The 8327-nt window shown below is 37.1% G+C and overlaps 1 long non-coding RNA gene across 2 annotated transcripts; it reads right to left on the bottom strand.

Moving 5' to 3' along the window:
• Positions 1 to 344: 344 nt before the first annotated feature.
• On the bottom strand, positions 345 to 6721 carry LOC148803724 (uncharacterized). Of its 2 annotated transcripts, XR_016079441.1 has the most exons (5): positions 6228 to 6721; positions 5797 to 5984; positions 3162 to 3324; positions 1240 to 3036; positions 345 to 763 (listed from the first exon to the last, which is right to left on the bottom strand). It is a non-coding gene; the product is annotated as an uncharacterized LOC148803724 (long non-coding RNA). The 2 variants fall into 2 exon arrangements; XR_016079439.1 differs by having other exon boundaries at positions 1240 to 3324.
• Between the last annotated feature and the right edge of the window lie 1606 nt (positions 6722 to 8327).

The raw sequence follows: 8327 nt of genomic DNA on the forward strand, positions 1-8327 counted from the left end.
GGATCTCACTGATTGGTACATCAAAGATAGCCCAATCCGACACCTAGTGCAGTATCATAATCGAGTTTAGGGGTCGGGTGTAACTTTCCAGTTTTGCCCATCAATCTCCAAGGTCCAAGGCAATACTGGAAATCTGGTCCAGTTCAAATATTCAATTAATCATACACTGTATGTACCTAGGGTCTCACCCTGGCAGCTGAGACAGGCCATCCCAACCGACTTGGTGGCACCACAGTGTCAGCCTTGTCAGGATAGGTCTCCCCAGACCGACCCACTGGCTGTGAACATTCTAAACTAACACGAGTCTCATTAAGTGTCCAGTTTAAGGGTATTACACAGAAACATACCAAGGGAACATGAATCAAATATGTATCTTTATTCATTTACAATAAACTCATAAAGTACATCATTCTGATTGAAGCTAAGGGCATACAAAACTGTCCAACAAATACAGATACAAGACCTTGAGTACGTTTCCTAGTTCTAGCATAGGCACAAGAAAGAAAGGTCATATAAAAATATTTCTTGATTTCTTCATTGAACATCAGGGATACCATGGTTGTTGCTTCAAACATTCCTATAAAACAAATGAAACCAAGGACAACATAGAATTAGAAAACTAAACCAATGATTAATTTCACTTACCTGCTTCCAAAGGTAAAGAAAGCCAAGGCCTATACAGAAACAGTGTAAGCGGCTCGCCCAGTTCTGAATCACTTCAGTCCATTAAGGCAAAGATAAAATAGCTCGAGTATTATCTTCCCTGCAAGATGCAACAGAAATAAAGCCCAATGAGATCGTGGTGAAGAAAATCACATCAATTGAAGATTTTGCATCTTCCAAAATTGGAGATGATTTCCCTTTTGTTTGTTAATAAAATAAAGTAAGTTTCAAATGGAACTGAATATTTAATTCATCAAAATTCTAAAAAACAATAAACACTATACAACATATGTTCTGATACAATACCATAACGGGCAAAAGCGTACTAAATAGAGCATTCTTAACCATTCAATTAGTTTTGAGTCGCAAAAACTTCAACAACAAATAATATTCCCGACGAAAGGTGTTTAACAGATGTATAGCAAAATCCCCTCGAACCATATTCCAACCCATTTGTAATAAAGAATTGGCCTAACAGTTTGGTAATCTTCTTCTCTAAGACTTTAGAAACCGGACTTTGAAAATGCTTTTATGAAACAAAATGTCACTCTACGGGTAAAAACTGAGATACTTCACCTTCTAATCCTGTGTTCCTGCATATGCAACGCCAAGGCCAACTATTACACACCAACTCAAATACTTGAATCATTTGCGTCGACATAACCTCCTACAAGTGTCAATGCTTGAAGATGTCTCGGATTAGTTTAAGAAAACAACACAAAAGAAAATTGACAATAGAAACAACAATAAGGAAATGTTAGCATATAAAAAACTTTTGGCATATAAAAAAAATGTTGGCTTACAAGCCCTACGGTCATTCTTTATACTGTAGTTGACAATGCCAAATACTAATAATGCACACACATTGGCAGGGTTGTCATTTTGTGGAAGTACTTATCGATTTGTTTGGGACCAAAATCAACATCCCACTATCAAACCCTACAACAGCAAAGGTTTCAACATTGGCATTGCGTTGAAAAGGTCAGAAACCAAGAAAAGCTAATCCTCGTGGAGAAGGAAAAGAAATACCAGACTTATTGCAACTCCTGTCTTCCCATGATCCTTATTCAAGAATTAGGGCAGCCAGTGGGTCGCATTTGCCCGATGAACACAAACAGATCAAAACCGTTTATAATTCTAGATGTATAACGATTCTGGTTCCATGATTTTATCTCAAATAATAATTGGGTCGGTGCATGGTATTCCCAACCAATTCATACCCGGAACCAGTTGTTTTATAAAGTATGTACAAGATTTTCTTAATTCTCCAATATCTTTTACCATATTTTATGTTATAAATGCCAATTATGATAGATAATATTAGTTAAAATATTTAATTTTTTAATATATCAATAATAATCATTTTCTGTAAATTTTATTAAGGTTATATTATCGAAATTCAAAATTTAATTTATTCTTTAAATAAATACTTCTAGTTTTCAGTTCCGGGTCTATGAATTTATCCATAATAATAATAATCGATTCAAGGCTGGTTCTACCAAAACCCAACCCATTGGAAGCCCTATCTTGATTAGCAAACTTCCAAAGCAACAACCATTTGAAGCTTTGGAAGGAACAATCATCGACTTAGCCGACAAAATGATGGAAGAGGAATTCCACTAAGCATGTGGAAATAGAACTCATAAAAATAAACACCGCCACATGATTAGACAATTACGGCTGGAATTGGCATTCACGAAAGCATTGACAAAAGAAAAATGAAACAAAACATTTGCCATATGTTTCCCCATTAGACAAACATATAAACAAGGATGGATTAGCTTAGATGTGTTTGGGATGAGGGACAGAGAGAGGGAAGGAAGGAGGGAAAGAGAACAAAAGAAAAAGAATGCAGACTTTGGCTGTTTAAAATTGTTCCCTTGTTGGCAACAACTTCTCCACAACAGCGAACCACACATTAGAATAAAACTATGCTCTGTTTTCTAAACGTTTCTAGGAAACTATGCAATGCTAACCAAACCAACCTAATAAAACTCCGTCCAAAGCCCTCTTACCAGTTCAATTGAGTGCTATGAGGATTCAACAAACTTGTATATCACATATGGCTTACCTTCAGAATGCAAATGCAAAGGAGACAAAGAACTAAAGGAACTACCCTCCAGGTGTTCTGATCTTCATAATGTAATAATTGTTCTAATGATCCAATCTCCGTCCCAAGACCCAATTCTTCAAAAACTTCAACCAATGCAATAACAAGAACAACAAGACCTTGGTGAGTCTCACCCCTGTCAACAAGACATTGAGTACTTTCCCTAGTTCTAGCATAGGCCAAGAAAGAAGGGTCACATCAAAATATTTCCTGATTTCTTCATTGTACATCATGGATACCACAGTTGGTGCCTCTAAACTTTCCTATAAAACAAAGGAAACCAAGGACAACATAAAATTAAAAAAGGAAACCAATGATTAAATTCATTTACCTGTTTTCAAATGTATAGGAAGCCAAGGCCTAAATAGAAACAGAGTAAGTGGCTCACCCAGTTCTGAATCACTTATGTCCATTAAAGCAAAGATAATAGCTCAAGCAGCATCTTAAATGCATGACGCAACAGAAATAAAGCCCAATGAGATCGTGGTGAAGAAAATCACATCAACTGAAGATTTTGCATCTCCCAAAATTGGAGATGATTTCCTTCTTATCTATTAATAAAATAAAGTAAGCTTCAAATGGAACTGCATATGTATTTCATTAAAATTGTAAAAAACAATAAACACTTCAACATATGTTCTGATACATTACCATAACGAGCAAAAGCCTACTAAATAGAGCATGCGTAACCATTCAATTAGTTTTGAGTCGCAGAAACTTCAATAACAAATAATATTCTTGGCAGAAAGGTGTTTAGTAGATGTACAGCAAAATCCCCTAGAATCATATTCCAACCCATTTGTGATAAAGAATTGGCCCAACAGTTTGTTAATCTGCTTCTCTAATAGTTTAGGAACCAGGCCTTGAAAACGCTTTTATGAAACAAAATGTCACTCTAAGGGTGAAAACTGAGATACTTCCCCTGCTATTCTGGCTGTACGTCCCTCTTTTTTTGTAGGTTTGTACACCTTAGATTCCAGTCAAGACCTTCATTGAGTGCCTCAGAAATGTTAGCTCTATGCTGAGACCTGGTCCTGGCACAAGCAGCACACACCTTCCTCTACTATCATGAATCACCCCTAAAAAACCAACTCCTCTGATCAAGCACTTGCCCAAAAAGCTCCATTCTATAGGTATATACAATCCATCTAATCATCCCTCTACATCTTCAACCTACCAAACCTCTATATAAACTTAAATATGAAGTTGCATCAAGCCTTTAAAATTGAATACGAATATTTGTAGTTGTAAGTCTTTGGACACCAACAAAGTAACAAGTCACTATATCGCCTAGAGAGGCCAAAAGCAAGGATCAAATTTTTCCCAGCATATCAGCCCACATTGGTTGATACATATTGTATTTGTGACCCATTGATATGTAAAATACCAAGTGTTTTGGGTTTGACCTATTTCAGGGGGTAGACAGGCCTTATACCGAACCCCCTGAACAGGTTTGAAAAAAAAACAAAATAAAATATAAAGCATCTCAGGGTAAAGTTGGATATGCCCCATCTAGCATATCTGTCTATATCAATATTTAGAACCTTGGCTAAAAATACATGTCGCCTCACTGCATTGATGACACTAGTAAGAACTAACAACTTTTACTATATTTGTTTGACCATACAGTATAACATGGTGTGTATGAAAGTACATAGACTAAAAATTCACAACAGAGAGTTGAAGCTTCTACAACCCATAATATTGCTTTCTCCCCATAAGAATAAAGCAGCTTCATCCTCCTAAACAGCTAAAGACCTAGCAGCTACAAGTTCCAGAAGTAAAACAAGAACAAAGAAATTGGTGTTGCTTTGGATATGTCCAAGAGCATTTATGGGTCACACTTATAAGATCTTCAAGTTCTGAAATCAACCCACTGGACAAACATAGCCACCATCAGATTTGGACTTGTCCAAAGGAGTTGGCCAAAATCTTCTCTCATATCCTTTTCTTCTTGATATTGTGTGGAAGAATGCAACTGGTTAGGTGTAAGCTTCATCCAAAGTGTTTTATTTTAAACCTAGGACTAAGAAATGCATGAAAGAGACCCACTGCTTTTTTTATCCTTTTCTCTATCATTAGCAATAAAAATAGAAATTTTATTAACAATGAAGAAGAAACTCCTCCATTCAGGAAAGATTCAAATGCAGGGGACTATATACAGAATATAACTGAAACAAACCAAGTGCAAATCACAAGTAAAACAGAGGGGTGGAGAGAGAGATTAGCCCCTTGTTGCATCCCGGGACCTGGAGCCCCCACCAGTAATTCAACCATCCCAACCTCTTCTTTTGCAAACAAATTAATACTCTTATCCTATCCAGGAATCAACCTAACTGATTTTTCAAACTAGATGCATACTTTCACTTCTCTAAATAGGAACCTGAACCAGCTTTTGACCATGTAAAAACACAAGATGCCCAGCCCTACGTGATGTGCCCTCCCCAACTGGAGCTAAGAATCTCAAGATGATAATTTTGATATGATCTATGAATAGACTGATGGATTTCGTCCAAGTTTATCCACATTTAACTAGAGGTCTGTGGCTTTTAAAGATTCTAATCATACTACAGTAGAGCATAAATTATCCTTATTACACAGTTATGTGCAGACTTTACAAGCAAACACATAAAAATTTCGTAGTCCATTACACAATAAGAAAAGGGGCAATTGGCTATAGGATGGGTGGAGTACAATGTTTGAAAAAATTCCAAATAAAAACAACGTCACGGGGCCTCGCCGGTTAGCCCCGTGACACTATGCAACTGATTTCCCAAATAACAGTCATAATCCTTCCACAATAACGATATCTGCTCCTATTAAAAATTAACACAAAAGAAATGCAGCCCGCAGTAAACGCTAATTCAGGAAACCCGGAAAAAGATTATTTGACAATTTCCCCGACCCAAAATTATTTGACAAGCGTTGATTTTAGTTGGAATCCCAGCCCCAAAAATAAAATAAAATAAAATAAAAAACTGAGAAAGAGGGAGGGCGGAAAAAGATTTGAAAGTAAGTCTTACGTAGCAGAGAGGTAGTGAACGAAGATCCTGGCGCTCTCGGACAAATCAAGGAGAGCATCTTTGTGGACATTGATTTCGTCTTGATCGGACGAACGAGCGAGTTTATCCTTCACAACTTTGCGCACGATAGCCTTCGACAGCTCTTCCTCCTCTGATGCAGCTTTCGCCATCTTTTCCTCTCTTCTCCTCTAAGACACCAAAATGATTTCCCAAATAACAGTCATAATCCATCCACAATAACAAAATCTGCTCCTAATCATCTGACAGAAAAGAAATGCCGCTAATTCAGGAAACCCTAAAAAAGATTCAAGACAAGACGATTTCCCCGACATAATATTATTTGACGAGCGTTGATTTTAATTGGAATCCCAGATCCAAAAAAACACAGAGAAAGAGGGAGGGCGGAAAAAAGATTTGGAAACAAGTCTTACGTTGCAATGAACGAAGATCCTGGCGCTCTCGGAGAAAGCGAGGAGACCATCTTTGTGGCATTGATTTCGTCTTGATTGGACGGACCAGCGAGTTTATCCTTCACAACTCTGCGCACGATAGCCTTCGGCAGTTCTTCAACCTCTGATGCAGCTTTCGCCATCTTTTCCTCTCTTCTGCTCTAAGACACCAAAATGTCCTTTCCTTCAAGCCTTCAAGACCAAAACCGTTGCTCGTTGCAACAAATATTTGCTGCTGCCTTGACTGTACTTCCTCAGTTTTCTTGTTCCCTTCGTATTTTGTCACAATCCAGACCAGACCCAATCTTCCTTCGATTTCACCTCGGCTCTTCATCGTTTCAGTCCGAAGCCTTAAAAAGTGGTAAATGAGATCAAGATCGAATCCAATACGATATGGAATAGATCTCTCTTAACGGTCAAATTGTTTTCTTTTCCTTTTTGCTTCGTTCTGTTACATTTTTCCTCATGCCAGTTCCTAGTTTCGGTTACAATTTTGTTTTTAATGACTTAACAAATTAATTGGCTGGGTCGATTGGATTGGGTCAAGGTGGCTTTGGGTTCAACCGGCCCACTTATATATTTTTTTTAAATGGGTCACATTAATGGGTTGATGGGTTGAACGAGTTGGGATAAAGCTCAACCCAAACCCACCCAATTGCCCCCCTACTTAATTGGTTGGTATGTTTCATGTAAAGAAAAAAAAAGGCTAAGAACATCCTTGTATAATACAAAATATTAATAAGATGAAAATTAAAAAATTGATAGCATTCAATCAAGGTTTTTAAAATTCGACGGGATAGGGAATCGTTCTAGGGGACTGGTTCCCAGGTCGAACAGTCCAACCATCCGGTTCGAATGGATGACCAATTTTGATTTAAAAAAAATGACCAAAAAATCATCGTTCATGTCAATGGTTTGACTGCCCAGGTGAATAGGTCACTGAATAAATCAATGGTTTTTGGCTAAAAAATGATTTTAGGTTGAAACGGAACCAATTATCCGATGACCGAACTAGTTAGGGGTCTGGTTACCAGGTCGAACGGTCCGTTCGACCCGAATGGTTGGCCCGTTTTAACAAAACAATAAAAAAATTAAAAAAATTGAAAAATAGTCTAAACCATTCAAACGGTTCGAATAGTTAACTGGCCAGTTCAGCGGTTTGCTGACCAAAATCAACGGTTTTGGGGAAAAACTGAACCGGTCAGGTAACCAGTTCCTGGTTTTTCCAATCCGGTCCGATTTTGAAAACCATGTAATAAAGCTATGGTGTTTTTTTCCGTATGATATTAGGTTGTAACTTTTAAAGGTTAAAAACAAATGAATTTATTAATGGTTTTCTAATTGGGTTAACCGGTTGATTGGTTTGTATTTTTTACCTGTTGGTTTTTTGAATTTATAATATATTATAATTAAATATACTAGCGGAGGGGCCCTACTTCGCAAGGGTTGGAATGGAATTGTACATTAAAAAAGATAATTCCATTAAGACAATGGTTTTTTAATAAGAAACTTACAATTATAGGCACTCAAGTCTTAAAACTCATATAAAGACTTAAAAGAGATTATCATGTGCTCGTTTTTTAAATATTACTTCAACAAAACATCTCATACAAAAGAATACGATCATACAGTGATAGTTTTGAGTTCTACTTCATAGTTGTCCTTTGTTTCACATCAAAAACTCCCAGTTGACCTAGATGGTATGACCATTCAGCCCGAGAACCGTCCAGGCAACCAGTTCCATTTTACCCCAAACCCAGTCCTTGGCCAAAAATCGTTGAATCAGTCAACGACCAATTGACGCATATGGTCGAACCATCAACCCATCGACCCGTTCAACGGTTTTTGACCATTTTTATCGGAGCTAAACATACATGCAATCAAAGTTCTGTTTGAATCGGAGCTAAACATACATGCAATTAAAGAAAGAGATAAAGCAGATCGTCTTGTACGAAAACTAAAAAAAATATTACAAAAGAAAACCTAAAGAAAAAACTAAAGGAAATAAATAAAATGGTGGTAAACCTAGACTGTTTTGGAGGATCTTATAGAAGAAGACCAAACACAAAAAAAAGCGGTAAA

Source organism: Nelumbo nucifera, chromosome 1 (assembly GCF_055504915.1).
Source record: "Nelumbo nucifera cultivar China Antique chromosome 1, China Antique-T2T, whole genome shotgun sequence".
NCBI classification, from domain to species: domain Eukaryota; kingdom Viridiplantae; phylum Streptophyta; class Magnoliopsida; order Proteales; family Nelumbonaceae; genus Nelumbo; species Nelumbo nucifera.